The sequence below is a fragment of the Acinonyx jubatus genome, chromosome B3, assembly GCF_027475565.1.
Source record: "Acinonyx jubatus isolate Ajub_Pintada_27869175 chromosome B3, VMU_Ajub_asm_v1.0, whole genome shotgun sequence".
In the NCBI taxonomy this organism is placed as follows: Eukaryota; Metazoa; Chordata; class Mammalia; order Carnivora; family Felidae; genus Acinonyx; species Acinonyx jubatus.
The window spans coordinates 134,945,255-134,966,913 of NC_069386.1; the positions used below are offsets into that span (position 1 = coordinate 134,945,255).

The 21,659-nt window shown below is 49.8% G+C and overlaps 1 long non-coding RNA gene and 1 other non-coding gene across 6 annotated transcripts; both read left to right on the plus strand.

The window, feature by feature from the left end:
• Positions 1–38: 38 nt before the first annotated feature.
• LOC106977462 (uncharacterized) lies at positions 39–19,891 on the plus strand. Of its 5 annotated transcripts, XR_008299634.1 has the most exons (5): positions 218–1,317; positions 3,719–3,812; positions 5,696–5,878; positions 6,416–6,483; positions 18,925–19,891. It is a non-coding gene; the product is annotated as an uncharacterized LOC106977462 (long non-coding RNA). The 5 variants fall into 5 exon arrangements; XR_003422717.2 differs by lacking the exons at positions 6,416–6,483; positions 18,925–19,891 and adding an exon at positions 39–131 and having other exon boundaries at positions 1,153–1,317; positions 5,696–6,134; XR_008299633.1 differs by lacking the exons at positions 6,416–6,483; positions 18,925–19,891 and having other exon boundaries at positions 220–936; positions 1,153–1,317; positions 5,696–6,134.
• LOC113601724 (U6 spliceosomal RNA) lies at positions 17,738–17,844 on the plus strand. The gene has a single exon (XR_003422998.1). It is a non-coding gene; the product is annotated as a U6 spliceosomal RNA (small nuclear RNA).
• Positions 19,892–21,659: the final 1,768 nt, after the last annotated feature.

The following is a 21,659-nucleotide window of genomic DNA, read 5'->3' on the forward strand; positions in this document are numbered from 1 at the left end:
CTCTCCCTCCTCCCGCCCTCCCCTCTCGGCAGCGTTCGCTGAACCCAACCCGCGGGTAGGACGGAGTTTAGACCAGCTGAACCTCTTGTTGGTTTTATACTGAGTCGACGTCATCCTGGATTTAGTTCCTGGTAATATGCAGATGACAAACAGAACCAGATTTGGCCCTTTCGGTTCCTTTGGGTGGGGGGGGGGCTTTAGGGGAGGGGGAGGGGGGAGAGGTGCCAAGGGGAGGGGGTTGCGGGGGCCAGAAAAGGGATTGTGGATTGCAAATTAATGAAATTAACCTAATCTTTCCCATTCAGCGGCCCCGCCGCGGGCTGGCCGAGCTGGGCGGGCGTCCTAATTACTCCGGTTAATCTCATTAATTCCATTGTGCGGCGCAGTTAACAACTCCTTGAGCCCGACCTCTCCGCCCCCACCCTTTTTTTTTCTCAGATTGGGTCCTATTATTGGGTGCGATTTCCTCTGCGAGAAACTCAAATTCATTGTGGCCAGTTTTACTTTGAGGCTACTTTTTCTCCCCACGCCGGAATTTGTTTTGTTTTAGAAAATGCGAGGGGCTGCGTCCTCTTTCAAGCAAGATTAAAAATTCCGCTTTTCCTCCGAGCCCCCAAACACTCACCGCCTAATTTCACCTCAGTTTTTTTTTTATCTTGAGGTTTTCTCCCGAGTGGAACTGGTTAACCCCACCCCAACCTTTTTGTTTTTGCAAAGGCCAAAATTTCTAAAGGCAAAAACGACGAAAGAGGTGCGTTGTGGTTCTTAAAATACATGCATATATGTATTTTTTGGAGTCACTTTGGCTCTGAAATCTACCATAAGAACCCGTAGGCCCTTACACAGCGGACACCAAATTCAGCCGCTATTTAAAATTCGCCACCAAGAGCAGCATTCTAGAAGCGATGATTCCTGCTGCTCCCTGTGTGGGGGCCGGTAGGTTTATGTTTGTTTGCTTTTTTTCTTTTCTTTGGTAAAAATCGCTTTTGGAAATGCGGTGTCTTCTCCCCCATACTGTTTTTGTTTTCAATCCCAAAACGGGGCTTTTGGGATTCCTCACCCCATTCCCCAACAACTGAGTCGAATTTCCCCCCGTGCGTCTCGCCGGTTCCCCGACTGGGACAGGCCACCTAGCTGTCCTTCGCCCAACAGGCCCAGGCTGGACTCCCGGAGCCCCGGCGGCCTGGCCCAAGCCGGACTCTGCTCGCGGCAGGCGGCCGCGGTGATTTGCGGGATCCTCCGCGCGGCACGGCCGGTCCGCCGGAGGCGCATCCAAGCCCACCACCGTGCGCAGGCGGCAGAGCGCCTTTCGAGAAGGTAGGCGACGATACGCGCGGAACGAAAGTCGCCCCGGAGGTCCTGCGGGCCCGGCGTAAGCCCCAGTCTCGCAGAACTGACCTTTCTCGGCCCTTCGCGCAGGCACCCCCAGCCGCTTCAGGAAAAGGGGTAGTGCCGAGCCCAAACGAGACAGCCGAGGGCCGGGTTGGGGGGCAACTCGGGTTTCCCGAAGGAGGGCCGCTTTTAACTCACGCCCATTTTCTCCCTGTAGCTCTCTGGCTAATTAACAAGGGTCCCTGCCGGCTTGTCTGATGTTGCTTCGGTCAGGCCACGTCTGTGGGCTGCCTCCTCCCGGGCGGTAGGGCAAAGGGGAAAGGGCACTTGTCAATTCGTGTTCCCGGGTCAGAGGAGCGAAGGCGCGGGGGTTTGGTCCGGCCCGGGGCGCACAACCCCTGCCGCGCGCAGGCGTGGCGGCGAGAAGCTAGGCGGCGGCGCTTCCCCTAGGCCTCCCTTCGTGGACTCTGCACCCTCGGGCCCACCCGCTCGTGGCCCAGGAGCCTTGCTTCTAACGCTGAGCAGATTAAGAAGTAGTTGTAGGGGGAGACTAGGGCGAGACCGAGATGGGTCTCGGTTTGGGGAGGCAATCGATTTTTTTTTTTTAAACAATAAAAACTGCTCCCAGGGGATGGAGTGTGACCCCCTCTCCTTCAGAGAGGTCACGTCTAGGGTAAGAAGTGCAGCCCTTTCCCTTTGCTACTAACCAAGGATGGAGGCATTTGCTCTGGGAAACTTAAAAATCACCAGTTTCCGGGCACATATTCTCCGCCAACCTTTCCTGGGGTTGAATTCTGCAGGGCGATTGATGAAAGACAACTGGGGGCCGCAACTCCTTCGGCGACTCTGGCTGCGTTTGTGTTCGGCGTTGGGCGCCCTGGGCAGTGCGTGCGTGCGTGTATTTTTTAAGACCTTTGCTGAGCTGGGCGGAGGCAGAAGCGTTTCGGGACGGAGTCCTCGTCTGTTTCTGCAGAGGTGTTCGGAACCGCAAGGCGCGGAGACTTCAGCCACAAATTTAAGAGTGCTTTCTAGTTTTTAAATAAGGTAGCCTGCCCCCCCCCCCCGCCCCCAAGCATACTGCCTCCTTCCACTTGGTACATTGTTCTCTTTAATAATGAGATTTAGCAACCCCCTAGACTTCGCCTCTTGCTTTTTTGCAATCCTCTCATGGTACCCTCCGACCCCTGGAAGGAAGAGCACTGTATCTCGAGTCTGAGCGTCAGAGTTCTAGACCCAACGTTGCCACCTTGCAAATCAATCACCTTGCAAATACCTCTCTAGGTCGTGGTATTTTTTAGTGGATGGAACCGACGCCAACAATCATTGGGTCCCTTAAAACTGTGAGAATTCTCGAGGCTAGGTGACTGTCGCCTGGGGTAGCTTGGGGGGCATTTTTCTAGTACTTTTCATTGAGGCCAAGATGCAGCCTGTCCCCACCCCCACCCGGGTCAGGGTCTCTATCAGCTGGGTCCAAGATCAGGAAAAGGGAGTGAGAAAGCTCTGTGCTCTTGCAGAAGGGACTTTCCGGGAAGAGGTCACAGGGACCCAGACGGAGCTCTACTCCAGTCATTCAGTCTCCCAGGGAGCTCACCCCCTGTGAGGCGGGGTCTCCCCATCCCCGTTGCCCCTCGATCTGCAGGCTGCACCGTGTCCGCGGGGAGGCAGGAGCCCGGGAAGACAGTCAGCGGTGCGATGTCCGCACTGAGCGTCCTCTGCGGGGCCCAAACCCACAAGTGTCCACAAGGCGCCAAACAAACAATCATCGCCTAGCCTCGCCGGGCGCAATTCGAATAACAAATGCAACGCACGCAAATTGCCTGCCTCGTGTTGCTAAGCGATTGTTTGTCAGCCCGCACGCACCGCTCAGCATGGGAGGACCGGGAGCGGCCAGAGGCGGTCAGCAAGCGCTTAGGTGGGACGTGCAATAAACACGCCGCTGATTTTACTTATTATCACCCAAACACGATTTCACGCGAAGCAATCACCATGCCAGAAGTCTATGAAAATGTGTTTGTTGAGGAGTCCGTCGCCCCGGTAATAACCCTCATTTTTAATATATTAAAGAATAGATCAGCGGATTCCGAATGCGTAAGGTATATGTGCGGGTCGGCATCTCTAAAGGCGCTTTTGCTCCGCAGTCATCGCTAAATTGATTCATAGAGCCTAGACTAAATTGCTTCTCTGATTTAAAACCGAGTGCCCAGATTTGGAGTGTGCGTCTGGGTATCTCTTCCCGCCCCCAAGATATTTTCATTAGAGAGAAAACTGTCGCCCACTGCCCTTCCACACACTCACACACGTGCACCCATGGCTGTAAAAAAAAAAAATGCATATGCGGTCCCAACTTCTTACGGTTTCAGGAACTTTCTTTTCTTAATTCTTTCAGCCTCTCTCCCGGTCACAGAGCACAGCTCATAATCGGATGCCCTCAAGAAGATTTTTCGTGGCATGGGCAAAAAGCCGGCGTGTCCTTTACAAAGGTAGGGAGCCCCCTCGGAGGAGGGCGAATTAGCTGGGTCAGAGGAATTAGGAACAATGCACAGACCCGGCTGCAGCGGGTGCGCGGTGTTGAGACCCCAGACGGTCTCCACAGCGCAAATCGGCTGTATTGTTTGTAGGTGGGCTTTAAAAAAAAAAAAATCCAGTGCCTCAAAAATAGTGCTCAAACCCCGGTCCGTGGCCCTGCTGCTCGAGGACACCTCCGGTAGCCCCAGGGGGTTTTCCGCGTGAGGTTGGGTGGGTGGAGTACAGCTCCAGGTGTAGACGCGGTCCCTGCTGAGGGCAGCGCGCCCATTCAACCGGGATATAGGGACCCTTACTAGGCTGAGTTTTGCCTCAAGTTTTGCAACATTCCAAACAGGCGCACTGAGCCTCGGAGGACGAAATAATCAAGGTGTTAGGAAAATTCAACATAACTCGGGGTGTGTGGAGGGGGGTGGGGGTGGGGGAGAAAAGGGTGGCGAAAAATGACGTCTTCCCAAAGCATCCGGGGAAAAAAAAATAGCCTTGGGTTTTCAGGGTTGGAGAAATCCTCTTTCAGCGGAGCTATTTACCAAAGTTTGTTTCAAAGGGACTGCACCATTGCTTTGGCAACTCGCAGAATGCAAATGCCGATAATTTGTTCTCAGTGGAACTTTCTCTTGAAATGATTAGCAAAGTCAGTCAGTTGAAAATGAGAGCGAGTGCACAGACAGTTCCCGAAGCCCCTCGCTCACCGATATCAGCTTCTAAAGTTTTCATTCATGTAAACCTCATTAATGAAGATCTTTTATTGAAACGTCAAGGGGATTTGAAATTTAGAGTAAATTATGAAGCTTGTATGTCTAGCCAAGTCATGGGTCAAATGCATTTGTGAAAAGCTGCTCAAAGAGCATATGGTTTTGAATTTTTCTACAATGACTAGTGTTTAAATAAATTGCTTGTACTGCTTAACTTCATGTGTAATTTTGACAGAAATTGGCCTATAGCCTTTTGATATGTAAACATTTCAGCCTTTTATGCGGTATAAAAAAGACACTCGCTTTTTAGGATCAGCTCAGGCAGTCACCCTGTAATTCAGAAAGCTGGCATCTACCATTACATTCTTGCTACATTTCAACTTTCCAGTGGCAGCCTCAGGGAGAGAAAAAAAAAAGGAAAGAAAGAAAAAGAAAGAAAGAGGATATTTCAAAAGCGATGTCCATTTGGGATTAAAAGCTGCAAATGAAGGGAGAATGTGCCACTTACTATCTGAAAGAAATGGATAAACCATAGTTATTAAAGAACATTTTCTGTCATCTTTCTTTAAGCCAGCCCATCTGAGAGGACACTTAAGCAGGACTGGGACTGACTGCCTTGTCATTAAATGCTTATCTTAGAGCCGAGTCAATCAGTCCAACGTGCAAATAGGTGTTAAAAATCTAGGTATCGCTTCAGGATGTTAGCGGCGAGATGGCTCTGTGTCACAGAACCCATTAAGTTGCAAAAATCAGTCTGGGAGGAGAATCGTGGGCACGGGATGGCTGGACACAAAATGGCACGTCTGAGTCACGCATGGTGGGGGGGGGTCTTTCTCAGGGGGAGGCTGTGGCTGGAAAAGGCAAAGTCTGCATGGGGCGCAGTTCAGAGACCCCTCTGGGCTGCCAGTGTTTCTGAAACACGTATACATCCGCATAAACCCATTTGTTGCTCATATATCCATCGTCTCCGTAAACAAGCTTGGAATGTGGATTGGAAGGCTGGTTACGGAGCCAGCTGTAGCTTACCAGTTACCCCGGGTGCTAGACGGGGCCACGCACTTGCCGTGGCGGCCACCTCCCGTTCAAGCCCTGTGTTCTCCTGGTCCTCCCCTATTTATCCTATACGTCAGCTTTGTCCTACGCAGACTTTCCCGAGAGACCTCGCCCCTCTGTGAAGTTCTGGAAGCAGTGAGGGGAGACAGGAAGCAACAGAGACCAGTTGGTGCGCAGTTGAGCCACCAAGCAGAGTGAGATCTTCTTTATAGAGAGACTGTCCGGGAGACAAAATGTGATTAAGAAAGAAGACTGGCCGGGAAAGACAGGAGGAGGTGTTTTATTTACATTTCTTACGCATTCCAACACATCTTACTGTGGTCAGCAAACCGGAAAGGAAAGGACATGTTTCATAACCTAAAGAAGGCACCAGACTTTTGTTTTGTTTTGTTTTTCCTCAGCATTCTACATTCCTATCTTACCCTTCTGCCCATTTTGAAATGAATAAGGGTAGATTTTTCCTGTTAGCCGTAGTTGTAAAGTTCTTGGAAAAACAATTGATTTGCTAATAAAATATTTCCGTAGCTTTCAGCTGCTTAACTTTTAGGAACTTACCCCGAAAATGTGTCTGTGATCAAAGTTAGCTAGGCGAGACACGTATTGGGGTAAAAAAGGAAGACTTAATACTCAAGAGATAATTTGGGAAGTTGTGGGTTGGGGTTTTTTGTTTTGTTTTGTTTTTGAAAGAAAGACTATTAGAAAATAAAACTGAAGATTATGGGGAAAGACAGCCATGCCTGGGTGGCCGTGTTCCGTGTCCAGAAAGGTTGGTTATCAGCAGAGATATGTGTAACGTGTATTCATCTTTTTAGAGAGGACTTGATGAAATGGTCATTGGACAATACGTCAACTTCAAATCTGGATGCAAGGTGGATAGCAGGTAACGTTACTAGCTCTTTTTCAACATCAGAACGAGGAAACTAACAAACATGTTCCCAGATGTGTCTTGTCCTTCAAAGCAGTCACCAAGGGAGGCTCCTACTTTCCCCAGCATCACTGTCAGTGACGGTTTTGAATAGTTTTCTCAACTCCTAAAAGGTCACTTACTTGGGCCCATTCATTCCTGTCTGCCTTTGAAAGAAGCAGCTAGACCCCCTTGCCCGTCGGTTGTGTGCCGAAATCAAGGCTTCCGAAAAGCCTAAGGAGTCGGACGAAGTCATGGGAAGCGGCAGGCGGGAGGGAAGCCGCTTTCAGAGGTCCAGAGGTCACAGGTCCTGTCACCTGCTCAGTCCCACCAGCCAGAGGGTCTGATGCTGTCACTCAACTGGAACCTGGCTTTGCCGTGGGAGGAACAGGCTGAGCCCTTCCCAGGGTGCCTAGATAATTCAGATCAGTTCTCTGTCCCCGAAAGGAAAAAAGAGAATTCCCAGAAACAACCTCAACTTTCAGTTTGTGTGATTTGTGTTGGGGCTTTTATTCTCTTTTCTTAGCCAGGAGATCGAGAGTTTTGGAATACACTGCCCTCCACACACACACACACACACACACACACACCCGCCCTCAGCCCCTCCCCGCCTCCATTTTGCACACTTGATCACTTCTGGGCCAATCAATCCCAATACCAGCTCCTTGGTCACCTCCTTTCTGGAGGTTGTGTTTATTTTCTTGTTTGGGGGTATCTGCCTGCACCCAGGGACAAAAACTGAATGATGCTGGGTCCCGAGGTGGATTTGGTTTCACTTAGCAGTGAAATTCTTTCTGCAGACCAGAAGGTCTTGGATTTAAAATCACAAGAGTCCGTCTCCCCTGTCATTGGGTTGTTTGTAATTTATGTATTATGGGAAAAAGTAGTCTGTTCATAGTAATGATAGCTTGGGGAATTGAGTATATGAGCCAAACACAGGACAGTTGAACTGAAAAGAACCCCTCTTGTCTACATGATACCTCGCAGGTTTTTTTAACAGGTCCCCGAAGAACATTTCATTCCGCTCTCATAAGGTTTGTAGATATAGTCATTTTCAGCTCTGCCCGGTAGGTCCACGCGATATTTGCAAGTAGAATGCTGACGTCAACAAACACTTTCATGCCCGGCTAATGACAATGCTTTCTCTGAAACTCCAGGATTCTGGAATTATTTGAATCTTAAAGTGTCTCCGGTTGACTCTGAGATGGGAACATAAGTTTTTGATAATGCTATCCACATTCTGATTTCAGCCGTGGCCGTTCTTTTTTTTCTTTCTCTTTTTTTTCTTCCCCCCCAGCCCCTCAGAAAGTAGCTTTCCAAGCTAAACTAGGTGATCAAGTGAATGCTTAACTTGAAATAAGTTTTGAAATAACTTGTTCACCATTCCAGTCCTTCAGTAAAAGCGCAGCGGCAGAGAGGGCTGCTTTCAAAGCTCTCTGCGCGGCAGGGGAATTCTGGCGTTTCTGAGGAAAAGGTAGATATTGAATATGTGTGGCGAATGCACACCCCTCCATATTTCAGGGAAATTCTTTATTGAATATTTCTCGCTCCAAAAGCTGGAGTCACTGTGAAATCTCGCTCCTTGGATCTCTGTCGGGGCTGACCTAGTCTCCCGACCTAGGAACAAATTGCCTTTTTATGGGCGCATGTTCTAAATGGGAGCAAACATCTCCATCTTGAGGCATAAGGCCAGAGAAACTGGTATTGAGGGCCGGCCATGACTAGGTCTAATTAGGGCAAACGACTAGTTTGTTTGTTCTAGAAAATGGAGCGAAAAGGGGAGCCCGGGGGGCTCAGTAGGCTAGGTGTCCGGCTTCAGCTCAGGTCATGATCTCCTGGTTCACGAGTTTGAGCCCTGTGTCGGGCTCTATAAAACAAGGAAATGCCCCGCTCATCAGCTGGCTGAACAACACCTTTCCCTGGCCCCAAGTTACCTTTCCTCCCTTCTGTCCCCACCCTAGTTTGTCAGGACTCTGGCCACACGCGGAAGGCCCCTGCCCTGTGCTGCGCAGTCTTGGTGACTTCGCTGGCTCTCTTCGCCCCCTCCTACGTGGCCTTCCCCTGTTGGCTCTGCGCGGCCACACTGGCTTCCCTGTCTGGTTGTGCGGACGTGGCCTCTGCCACCCTGAAGACCCCGGAGGTGACCGTCGGGCCTTCCTGTGCTGCAGAACGAGTCCTCTTAGGGTTGGAAATATCTAAGCTGGGACCATATGGGCGGAACCGGCACTTGGCCCCGTGAGTGTGCTAAATCACTTGTTTAAGGAGAGAATACATTTTCACCCTTCCCCTCCCCACCTCCTCGCTTCTACTTCCTCCCCAAATTCCAGGCGAAAGATCGTTAGCAGGGGAGTGTTAATTAGCCACAGTGGGTGCTCTCCTGAAGTAGATAAAAGAGAGGGTAAGGGAGACGGGCTGTCCATCTGTTAACCCCAGGCAGTTAGTTCTCCCAGACACCGCCTGGGGTCATCATGCGGCTGGGCTGGCGTGTGCATAGGAGTGCGCTGGTGTGCAGGTAGCCTCGGGCTTTCCAGCCACACCTGTGTGCCAAGGTAGGCCCACGGTCACCTTTGAACCTGAGGTCTGACACATCTGGGTGGGGCGTCCCACTGTCATCGGGGTGGGTCCTAAATGAAGAAAGCAGGAAGACTCTCCAGGACTTCCTGGGTTGTGTCTCCCCTGGAGCCTTCCTTTTCCCATCTCCGAAATGGGGGAGCGATCAGGAAACCAGCTGCAAATCCCCTCTTAGCTCAGACGTCGGCCGCTGGTCACCGTTAGCTTGCGTTCTGACCGTATTCAGGGGAGATGCGTCCCCACTTCCCAGCGGTGCAGCCAAAGGGATCTGGATCCAGTTCAGGGCCGCGTGGCGATGTGGGAGCAGAGCTGTCCGGACAAAGCTGGCCCTCCGGGATGGGTAGATGGGTCTCGGGTAGTTGAAAAAACTGCTTTTGAGACCCTAAGCGGGGACAGGAATTGGGGGTGGGCCCTCGCCACCTTTGGGGGTCCTGTTTTCAGTCTGCAGTCACTACTCCCTGCCCCTCCACGGTGACAAAGCGAGTCAAGGAGAGACTCTCCTGCAAAAGAGCAAATGTTGAACACTGGCAACACGCTCAACGGTCCCTGTCTGATTCCATTCCAGAGCTCCCGACTCCAGAGTCCCTTCCCCCCCCTGCCCCAACCCCTGTGGGTGGTGTGGTGGCTGAAAGTCCCATCTTCGTTGTCAGGCTGCCTTCCAGCTCTGATGCCCACGAGCTGTGTGAGCCGGAGAGAGCCCTGTGACCTCTCGGAGTCTCAGTCTTTGAGTCTGTAACATGGGGGTGGGTACGAATGATCCCGTTCTCAGGGCGAGCGAGCCAGCGTGTGTGCCCGTGGAGCAGCTGCAGTCATTTGTCATTTGTAGGGTGGAAAGTCCTTGCCACCTCAAGGGGCGTTTACCATTAGGGCCCCAGCTCTTGCACACAAATAGATCAAGGGACAGGAGAGCCTAAATATCTGCAGTGGTGTAGACAGAGGCCTGGGCTTGGTTCCCTGCACAACAAAAAGCCTCAAATCCTTTCCCGGCGAAATCCCCAAGGAAAATGGTGTGTCGCTTATGAATTGCAATTCTCCGGGGGCGCCTGGGTGGCTCCGTCGGTTGAGCGTCCGACTGCGGCTCAGGTCATGATCTCGTAGTTCGTGGGTTCGAGCCCCGCGTCGGGCTCTGTGCTGGCAGCTCAGAGCCTGGAGCCTGCTTCGGATCCTGTGTGTCTCTCTCTGTCACTCCCCTGCTCATGCTCTGTCTCTGTGTGTCTCAAAAATAAATATAAACATTAAAAAAAAAATTTTTTTTTTAAAGAATTGCCATTCACTACCTCCCTTGATTCTCAGATTAAAGCAACAGGGAGCCACGAGGGGTCAGAGGAGTCTAAGGACTTCGCCCCAGGTCTCAGAGCGGGGAGGTCGGGGTGCCATCATTCCTCGCTGGGCCTCCTGGTAGCCTGGGGCTCCTTCCACCAGACCCGTCCCGGTGCAGCCTAGCACCTGCTTCTTCAAACAACCAGCTTGACTCCAACCCCACTGTGGGAAAAATCAAGGGGGCTTCCAGCTGTGAGGAGTCTGAGAAGCTGAGGGACCGCTTGCTGGGAGGGTGGGGTCCTTCGCTGGGAGGGTGGGGTCCTCCGGAAAAGCTGTGCACACACCTCCCGAGGTATCTTTGCCTCCCAAGGAAGTCAGTGCGGAAGGGGCAGTTTTTCAGTCAGAGTTCACTTGTGACCCCAGGCTCTTCCCCTCCCCTCCTCCTCCCTGCCACCATGCCCCAAACCTCTTTGGGCGTGGCCTATATTATTCATAGGTTAACCTACTAAAGGTTAAGATTTAAGACCCCCTGAGTAAATCCACCGGAGCAAGCCCCTCCACTCATGCTATACACAAGGTCTGCGGAAGGATATTCACGAGGGATAATGAAATTCATTTGGAACAACCTAAATGTTTACCGGTAGGGTACTCATTAGATAAAGCAGCACACACCCATAATAAATAACCACACGGCCATTGAGGAGAAGAAGGCCATCTCGTGTGTACTAATATGGAAAGATCTCTAAGATGTCTTGTTGAATGGCAAAGTTAAGTTATCTGAAATATTATGAGTGTGTGTGTGTGTGTGTGTGTGTGTGCACGTACACAACAGCAACATTGACTATGGGTTCATAGGGGTTAACGTTTGGAAGGCAGTTAGAACAATGCATGGAACACAGTAAGTGCTGTATGGTGTTTGAGAAATATATAAACGCACAAAAGAGAAAGATCTAGAAGGTCCACCAGTGAATTAACAGGACCAGTCACCTCTTGTAGGAGGGGCTAGGATTGGAGTAGATACTTAAAGAGGACTTGAGCCTTACTGCTAATGTTTTACTTTTGAACAAAGACACAGCATTCGTGTTTTACTTGTGACGTTAAAATTCAATGTGCATCGAAACCCAGTATCTCCAAAATCTGAAACTCCTTTCCCCCTCTGCATGGGCAGTGTTCCAGGGAAAGGGGACCAAGGTCAAACAAATAATGAGATAAGTGACTACACCCCACCCCCATCCCCATTTCCTCAACTAACACCTCATCACAGGCAAACAACATCCTTGGAAAGGAGTCCCCCTCGCTAATGACTCACTCCCCTGGGTTCCTGGACAATGGCTGGGGGTGTGAAGAGGACGGGACTCCTACATGGACACATTATAGGTTTAAAGTCTTAAGATTGGATTCTAGTCCCCAAACTTACCGATCAGATGCGTAAGTCACTTCTTCTCATTCTGCAACAAGGATCCCAACTTTGCCTTAAGTTCCCCTTAATTCTGGAGAGACCAGTGAGCCTTTAAAATTATAATCATCTTTGTCCCTTGGCACCTAACAGTGCCTGGCGTGAGGTAGGTGCTCAGTGGATGTTTGTGAAACTGAGCTGAAAATAGTTTGTAAGGAATTTCTGCGTGCTGGGCACTGGGCTACATGCTGGGGCAGAAAAGACGAATTTGCAAAAGTCCCTGACCTCATGGTAAGTCCCTTACGCTCAAAGAGATTTCCAGCAGTAAAAAGCCCTGGCTAAGGAGAAATAAAGCAGGTGATCTTAGCTCTTGGTGCAGTGAACAGGACGGGACATTATTGTCACAGCTCAGTGTGTTGCAGCAGATGGAACACAAATGTCTGAGTTACACGGAGTCGCGTAAACTCGTAACTCAAATGTAGGTGCCCAGTTTGATTTTGATGTCTGTATAGCCACAGATCCTGCTCAGGCTTTTTCTGATGAGCCTGCTTGATCTTGTGCTGACAATCAGGGCATGTAACTTTGATGTCATGAGATTTTGGACCATCCACCGTACTCAGACCTGAGCCCAAATCCTGATTTCACCAACCCATGGCCAGGTCACTAGGGTGCCAGGGCGGGTTCCTGGGGTTTCAGAGCCTCAAGGATCATCCGTGTGAGATTGTGAGGACAGGACCGCTCTCGGGTTGTTGGATGGATGATAAGTACTAGGTGCCTAGAAGGGGTCCAGCCAATGGGAGCATTCTGGCCTGGACAGGAAAGAAGGCAAGACACCTGTGCCCTCACAGAGCCTGCTCACCAAATGGTAGCCTGGGGAGGCTTTCTGGATGTTTGGATTTAGCATTTTCCAAGACCCCGAACACCTTTAAGGCTCAAGGCGTTGTATGGCTTCTCAAAGTGACTCCGAAAATTAACCTCGGTCCTCTTCAAGGGCTGAGATAAAGACAATCTTGATAGTATTTCCTTATCTTTAATATATTTTAAAGGCTTTTGCACTTGAGTTATTATCCTCATTTGCGCGTGAGGAAATGGGATCCTGGAAGATGAAGCGATCGATCATACAGATTGTAAGAAAGGAGCAGAAGTCTTAGACCAACCCAAATCTCCCCCCAAAGCCGGTATTCTTTGCGCCTCAGCACCTGGCGAGGCAAAGAGGTGATGCAGAGAAAGGAAATTTTCAGCAAGGGCTTTCTGGGTTAGCTTCCTTCCGGGGGGGGTTTGAATCTCCCTGATCTCAGTGTTTGCATCTATAAAACGCGGCTACTTGTCATCCTGTCCACCTAGGTGGTTGTGAGGAATAAAGGAGCTGGTTAGGAATAGCTTTCACAGGCATGGTGGCCCAGACGGTGATGCTCTATGGAAACACAGGGACCTAATTCACAGAAGTTGGACTCTTGTCAGAGGAAAACAACTTAACGTTGCTTGCGCTTTCCTTCGTGGGCACGTGAGAAAATGATATATAATAGAAATTACTCTATGGCTACATGAGCCTGAGGATCTCATCACATAAGGGTGCCTGGGTGGCTCAGTCGGTTAAGCATCAGACTTTGGCTCAGGTCGTGATCCCACGGTTCGTGAGTTTGAGCCCCGCATGGAGGGTCCTCTGTCCCTCTCTCTCTCTCTGCCCCTCCCATGCTCACGCTCTCTCTCAGTCTCTCTCAAAAATAAATAAACCTTAAAAAAGTTTTAATGAAAAAATCTCATCACGTAAGAATGAAGGTGCTAAGTGGGTATGTCTGTACAGATGTGCACGTGACACTGGCATGGTGCTTAGCAGGTGTTAAGGTAGGGTTAATTAAGAGATATGGTGGGCGGGTGAGACCAGGATTTGAACCAGGCACCTGGTGGATAGCTGCCTGGCTGCCTTCTTCTCGACCATTCTGCTTCCCATTCTGCTGACACCAGGGGAGTGGTTAGTACTTTGCCGACTGCCCCAGGGGCCGCTGTGTCTGGGGATCCCTGCCCCACCCTTCCTCCTCTGCAGCACTGGGGACAGTGTGGAGTGCTTGGAAGAATTGGAGCTGATGGCAGGTGTGGGGTGTGGCCAGATCGCTTTAGCTCTCTTCCTCTCCCAAGAGGGCTGTGGCAGGGCTGGGGTGCCCACCTGCGCCTGGAGGGCTGATGACGCGGACAGACTGACAGCCAGGCCAGCTGCACAGAGCTGGGAAGCAGGCCCAGCCCGGCTGCCTCCAGCAATGAAAGAATGTTCTAGAAACCAGGGCAAAGTCGCTAGTGCCTTGGAATGTGGGCAGCCCTCTGCCAAGTAGCAGGTCCCACATTCCCGGTAAGGTTGCTAACTGCTGGCCTTGGGGCTGGGGACATCATGGGACATAGGATCTGAAGCAGGCTCCAGGCTCTGAGCTGTCAGCGCGGAGCCTGACGTGGGGCTCGAACCCACGAACCACAAGATCATGACCTGAGTTGAAGTCAGAGGCTTAACCGACTGAGTCCCCCAGGCGCCCCTGGATTTAATTTAATTTTATGTGTTTCAGTACACTGAAATTCATTTTCCTATTGGTGCTCACATTTTCCTGTCTCTGGCAAATGGGAACCTTCCCAAATTTGCTTCTGAGTCCTAAGCTGACACAGCTCAGTCGTCTTTCATGGCTGCCCTGCTTTCTTGTTTGACAGGATGTTCCAGAATGATCGCATTCATTTCCTGCCCGAGACCTGGAATCAACCATTCCTGGTTTCTTTGAGTGAGAAACAGTATTTAGAGACCATAGTCTGATGCTGGGGATGCTCATTTATACTGTTTTAGATATTGTTCCGGGTCTTTTCAGTAGATCTAGAGTTAACAGAGTGAAGAAAAAAATCCAGATCATTTTTTAAAGGATAAAATATACCATGAGTTTGTTCTGATGCTTCTAATCCTAACTCAGGTTATACTTAACCTTTTTAAACTCAGATCTCCATCTTTTTTCCTACACCAAAATCCTGGCTCCCAACGCTAACAAAAATAGCTGAGGGGTGCCTAGGTGCCTCAGCAGGTTAAGCATCTGACTTTGGCTCAGGTCATGATCTCACGGTCCGTGAGTTCGAGCCCCGTGTCGGGCTCTGTGCTGACAGCTCGGAGCCTGGAGCCTGCTTCAGATTCTGTGTCTCCCTCTCTCTCTCTCTCTCTCTGCCCTTCCACCGATTGCATTCTCTCTCTCTCTCTCTCTCTCTCTCTCTCTCTCAAAAATAAATAAAAGCCTTAAAAATAGCTGACATTTATTGAATGATGATTATATGCCAGGCCCTAGCCAATACTCACAACCAGCCAAGAACCATGTTATTATTACACAAGGGAAGTCTGAGGCTCAGGGAGGCTGGAGAAGCTGCCCAAGGTCACGCAACTAGTTCAGGGCAAAGTCAGGAATGAGACTCAGGCAGGGTGGCTCCAGGGTGAGACCCTCCACACTCCCCTCCTTAACCACCTCCCTTTGCTTAGAACAGTGGCCCATGGAAGGCAACCAGGGCCCCGGAGAGAAGCAATTATAGAGCAGCGAAATTGAGTGATCACTTCCACAGAGGGCTGGGGAGACCGGGAAGGCTTCTGTAATGTTCTGGGTTCAGGGGGACACAGTCTAGGCCATGACAGTGACAGGCAAGGCCTGTCATGCCTGGTGCACCATAGATCATGTTAAATCTCAGAAAGATAAGCCAACTTCCTCCTTCACTGACACGGCACCATGGCATTTTGGGTAACTGGCTTGTGTTAGTTCTGCCCCATATGAGCTTGACCTTGAGGGTGAAAGGGAGTAAAAATGCCACCATACCCAGAAGAGTGAGAGTCAGGGAAGGGGTTCCCGTGGTAGAGTCCCGTAGTCAGCAAAGACTGGATGAGGCCATGGCGGCCAGCCACGATGGCCCCAGTGGAGCGCAAGGCACCCCTTCTGCAGCCATTCTGACTCCCCTCTACTGACAAATGAGGAAACTGAGACTGGAGACAAAGAGACTGTCCTGAGCTTAAGCAGCTGTGATGTGGTACAACCTGGCCATGACCCCAAGGCTCTGACTCGAGCCCGGGCTCTTCCCTTAACATCTTGCAGCCCATGAACGTGGGGTCATGTTGCCGACGGTGGGTGTCGCTGTAACAAAGTGCCACCCATGGAATGACCTAAACAACAGAAACGTATTGTCCCACAGTTTGGAGGCTGGAAATCCGAGATCGAGGTGTTGGCAGAACAGATGCTGAGAAGGAATCTGTTCTGGGCTTCCTCCCTCCAGGCTTCTGGAAGCCTCGGTGTTCCTTGGATTGTCCGTGACCTTCTCCCTTCGCAGCATCTTCCCTCTGTGTGTATGTCTGGGTCCAGATTTTTCCCTTTTAGAAGGACGAAGGTCATACTGGATTAAGGCCCACCCTGACGACCTCATTTTAACTTGATTTCCCCTGTAAAGACCTTATCTCAAAATCAGGTCATGTTCTGAGGTATTGGGTTAGGACTTCAACAGATGAATTTGGGAGGGACCCATCAATCCATGACACTGGGGATGGGGAGGACGCTTTCCCTACTCGGTACCTATGTGCTGGGCAAACCTTAGGCTCCAGCAGGCGGCTCCAGGCTGCTGGGTTTCTTCTGAAGCTCTCACTTAATGGTTTCCTGTCCCTCCTTTCCTGTGTGTGTGTGTGTGTGTGTCCTCAGTGCTCTGTCTGCTTTGTGTCCCCCATCTGATCATGAGCTGCTCCGGTGGCAGAGACCACATCTTGGTTAATCTTGTCCCTTCCTCCTAAACCATGCTTTGCGGATTAAAAATTCTCCATACAATGGAGTAACATTTTCCAGGCCTTTATGTTAAGAAAATGCAACCACTGACCTGTGTTCCCCCCACTCCCTCCCCTCCCTCTTTTACAGCTTTAAAAATAATTTGCAGCTATCCTAATAAAACTCAGTTTAGGGCACAAATCACGGATGGATGCTAAAACCTCTGGGTGAAATTGTTAGGAAATGTGATACTTACACACTATCAGAGTCTTGTGCTACGGATTACTTATCAATTACAAAAGGAGACCAGAGATTTCTTAATAATTGAAAGGGAGATGGGGTGCCTGGGTGGCTCAGTCCGTTAAGCGTCCAACTCTTAATTTCAGGTCATGAAATCTCAGGTCGTGATCTCAAGTCTCAGGTTATTATCTCATGGTTCGTGGGATCAGGCCCTGTGCGAGGCTCCTGCTCTCTGGGCTGGTTCTGGGCTCCTCTCTTTCTGCTCCTCCCCCTGCCCATGCTCTCTCTCTTTCAAAATAAACATTAAAAAAAATCTCTTTAAAATAAAAGGGAGAAAATCTAGGACTGCCTCAGTCAGTGATCACAGTTACCCTCAGCAGGATGGGACGACGGACAAACACCACCAGCCCCTGTGGGATATAGTGGGAAGGATACAGGGTCATTTATGCTGCATACGTGTAAAACATTTTCCACTTGATTCTGATAATGAAGAATCATTCAGACATATCCAGATAGGGGAGGACTCTACATAACAGCTATCCTGTAATCTTCAAAAATGCCAATACCACGCGAGATAAAGGAAGGTTAAGGAATTGTTCCAGACTGAGGAGACCGAGGACACATGACCAGTAAATGCAGCATGAAATACTGGTTTGCATCCTGGATTCAGGGAAAGTTGCTCGGAAAGATGTTATTGGGGAAATTTGAATATGGAATGCATATCAGATATTATAAAAATGTTAACTTTCTTGGATTTCATAATGGTAACTATTACATAAGAGAACAGGCTTCTTTTTTTTTTTTTTAAGTATATTTATTTATTTTGAGAGAGAGAGAGAGAGAGAGAGAGAGAGAGAGAGAGAGAGAGACAAAGACAGAGAATCCCAAGCAGGCTCTTTGCTCAGTGTAGAGCCCTATTCCAAGAATTGTGAGATCATGACCGGAGCTGAAATCAAGAGTCAGACGCTCAACCGAGTCACCCAGGTTCCCCTAGTTCTTAAAAAATATATACTGAGTGCTCACTTCGGCAGCATAGAGACTAAAATCGGAACGATACAGAGAAGGTTAGCATGGTCCCTGCACAAGGCTGACATGCAAATTCATGAAACGTTCCAGATTTTTAGAATTTCTGTACAGGCATACCTTAGAGATATTACGAGTTTTGTTTCAGATGACCACAATAAAGTGAATATTGCAATAAAGTGAGTCAAATGAAAAAGAAAAGAAATATGTACTGAAACATTCAAAAATGAAAGGTCCCGGGGCGCCTGGGTGGCTCAGTAAGTTAAGTGTCCGACTTCGGCTCAGGTCATGATCTCGCGGTTCGTGCGTTCGAGCCCTGCATCGGGCTCTCTGCTGTCGGCACACAGCCTGCTTCAGATCCTCTGTCTCCCTCTCTCTCCGCCCCTCCCCTGCTCATGTTCACGTGCACGCATGCGTTCTCTCTCTCTGTCTCAAAAACAAACAAAAAAGTAATAAGTCCCAATATCTGCAACTTACTCACAAGCGGTTAATCAAAATAATAACAATAGGTGGGAAAATTTTGCAAACCAATGTTCTGCTCTGTACTGTTACCTACTGTATATCACTGAGTCTGTCATACATGTGTACATACATATCCGCGTGCACAAAACCAGGGACACACTACCGCATGCTAATTTGGAGGGCTTTCTGTGGATAATTTTGCCTAGAGCGATTTTAGCTCCACGTTCCGACTTCAGGACCAACTCCCCAGGTCGGAGACATCTCCAAGGTAAATATTGCCCACGATATTCAGCTAAAAGCAAGGCAGCAGCCTTGGGATACACTGAGTGGGATACACCCAGTGGGATACACTGAGACTAAATCATTCCAGTGGGTGGAAGAGAGACGAACGGAGGGGGATGAAGAACGGAGCCTTGGGCCAACAGTCCTGGGTGCGCATTATTCAGGATGTTGAAGATGAAGGCGTTTGCATTTGAATTGGTAGAACAAGGCGGCTGAGCGCTTTCACCCGCGTTGTCCAACAAAAACGTAACGTGAGCCACAGTGCGATTTCCACTTGTCTAGTAGCTGCATTAAAAAGGTAAAAAGAAACAGGTGTGATTAATTTTGATAACATATTTTATTTAACCCGATATATCCAAAATGCCTTCATGTCAGCCTATCTTTAATGTAAAAAGCATCAATGAGATAGTTTTCATTCTCTTTTTCGCACTACAGCTTAGAAGTCTGGAATGTGTTTTATTGTCACCGCACATCTAGATTTGGACCAGCCGCATTTGGATGAGTCCTCAGGAGCCACCTGTGGCTGGTGGCCACCCCGTGGAACAGCACAGGGATTAGACCGTGAAACAAAGACAGGGGCGGGTTGAAATCCCAACGCTTCCGCTTATTAGATTCGTGACTGTCAGGCAGATCATTTAATCACCTTCAGTCTTCATGTTTCCTAGACGGTAAGATGGGATTTGACCAGGGAATCTATCTCTTGGGTCGTTGTAATGGTCTGTGTGAAGTGCCCTATGGAGGGTCATTCACTCATTCACTCGTGGTGCTAATTCGGTCATTCTATCTATACAACAAGGAGGTGTGGATGTGTGCCAGGTGGGACACTTGGCAGGGAGTGACCACCCCATACAAGGGTTCTATTTATACTGAACAGCCCCGCCCCAAGCAAGTATAGATTAGGACCAACGCTGGCAACTCCTGTACTTATGATAAATGCATAAAGAAGATGCTGGAAAGAAGAGATTGCCTGTCTGTTGTGATGACTCCGAGCTCAAAGACAGACCATTCTGAGTGCCCAGATCAACCCAAGGACTTAATTATTCAATGGTGTTCACCTTACACATGTTAGTGCACTGAGCGGCCTGGAATTGTAGCAGTTACAAAAGACGGCAGGACCAGGGTAGAGAAGCTTGAAGCTGAGCCAGCCAAGGAGTTCGTGTTTGTGGGAGGCAGGAAGGGGCCAGCGGAAGACCAATAAGACAGTGGGGAGGGGCAGAGAAATGGGACAAGGCCCATGGTGAGGCCATGCTATGGACCAAGCGACCAGGAAGGTGCTAGAATTAAAGGGGGAGATGCTGTTGCTAAGAGGACAGACCACGCCTATGAAGGTCAGATATCAAGAGAAGGGCCTGGGAAGTTTGGGGGCCTGGGCTGCAAGGGTAGGGTTGAGAGGGTGGGGAGGGGTTGGAGCTGGAAGGTGAGTGCATTGTGAACAGCGGGTAGAGGTGGTGACAGGATCTGGGGTTTTTATCAAATGGCTTTAGAAAGGAGTTAATGGGTCTGCTCTGTAGGAGCAGGAAGGAGGCCCTTTGGTGGAGGAGGGGCCTCTCTCAGGGGAAGATAACCACTGAAGATCAGAGAGGAGGGTCAAGACCAGGAACCTGCCCGGGATCTCTGCTGGGGGTGAAAGATGTCTTCTCCCTGGAAACCAGCCCTGTGGGATGGACCCGTGGAGAATGGCCTTGGCCCCCAGCCTGAGTTAGGAGATAACACAGTACAAAGTGCTTGACAGTGGAGTCAGGGAGGAAGTCTGCGAGGTGTGGGTTCGCAGGAGAGGATTAGCAGACTTCCCCCAACAAATCTAGATCATCCCGTTCTTGTCTCTGGGCCTTTGCACCTGCTGTTATCCTATCTGTTGCCTGGAAGCTAAGTTCGCTCTCCGTGTTTGCACAGCTGCCTCTTTCTTAGCAAGCAGATCTTATTCAGACACCATGTGTGAAGGTCTTTCCTGGCCACCCTTTCAAGCAATGCTGTCCCCTCACCTCTTCCTTCCACACAGCTTTTAGAAAGCACACCTCCCCCATCTGACATCAGATCATTTGTTTGTAATCGTCTATTTCCTCCCCTAGAGTGTTACATGCTCCTTAAGGGTAGGGCTTGGTCGTATTCCCTGTTCTCTCTCCACCATTTGGGGCACTACTTGCCATCTAGGAGATGTCCAAAAGATAGCTGTTGTCAGAATAAATACATGGATGGACGGATGGATGGCTGGACAGACAAGATGGATGGACAGATGGATGGATGGACAGACAAGATGGACGGATAGATGGATGGGCAGACAAGATGGGTGGACGGATGGATGGATGGACAGACAAGGTGGATGGACAGATGGACGGATGGATGGACAGATGGATGGATGGACAGATAGATGGATGGATGCACAGATAAGATGGACGGATGGATGGACGGATGGATGGACGGATGGATGGATGGATGGATGGATGGATGGATGGATGGATAGATGGACAGACAAGATGGACGGACAGATGGATGGATGGACGGATGGATGGATGGATGGATAGGTGGATGGACAGACAAGATGGATGGATGGATGGATGGATGGATGGACAGATAAGATGGACGGATGGACGGACGGATGGATGGATGGATGGATAGATGGACAGACAAGATGGACGGACAGATGGATGGATGGACGGATGGATGGATGGATGGATGGATGGATGGATAGGTGGATGGACAGACAAGATGGACAGACGGATGGACGGATGGATGGACAGATGGATGGATGGACGGATGGATGGATGGATGGATGGACAGACAAGATGGACAGATGGACGGACAGATAAGATGGATGGATGGATGGACGGATGGACGGATGGATAGATGGACAGACAAGATGGATGGACGGATGGATGGATGGATGGATGGATGGATGGACGGATAGGTGGATGGACAGACAAGATGGACGGATGGACAGACGGACGGATGGATGGATACACCCACTTGGTGACGGTTTCAATGTGATTAAAACTAGGGCAGATGGAGAGGCTTCCCATAATCTGAACTGAAGGAGGAAATTGGTGGTGTCTCCTGTTTCAGAAATATTTCAGGGCTGGACCTGATCTTAGTGATTGTGGAGTGTGCATGTGGAGGTGAAAGAGATAAGGAACCCAGGTCCTAACACAGGATATCAAGGGGCCACCCAGGAG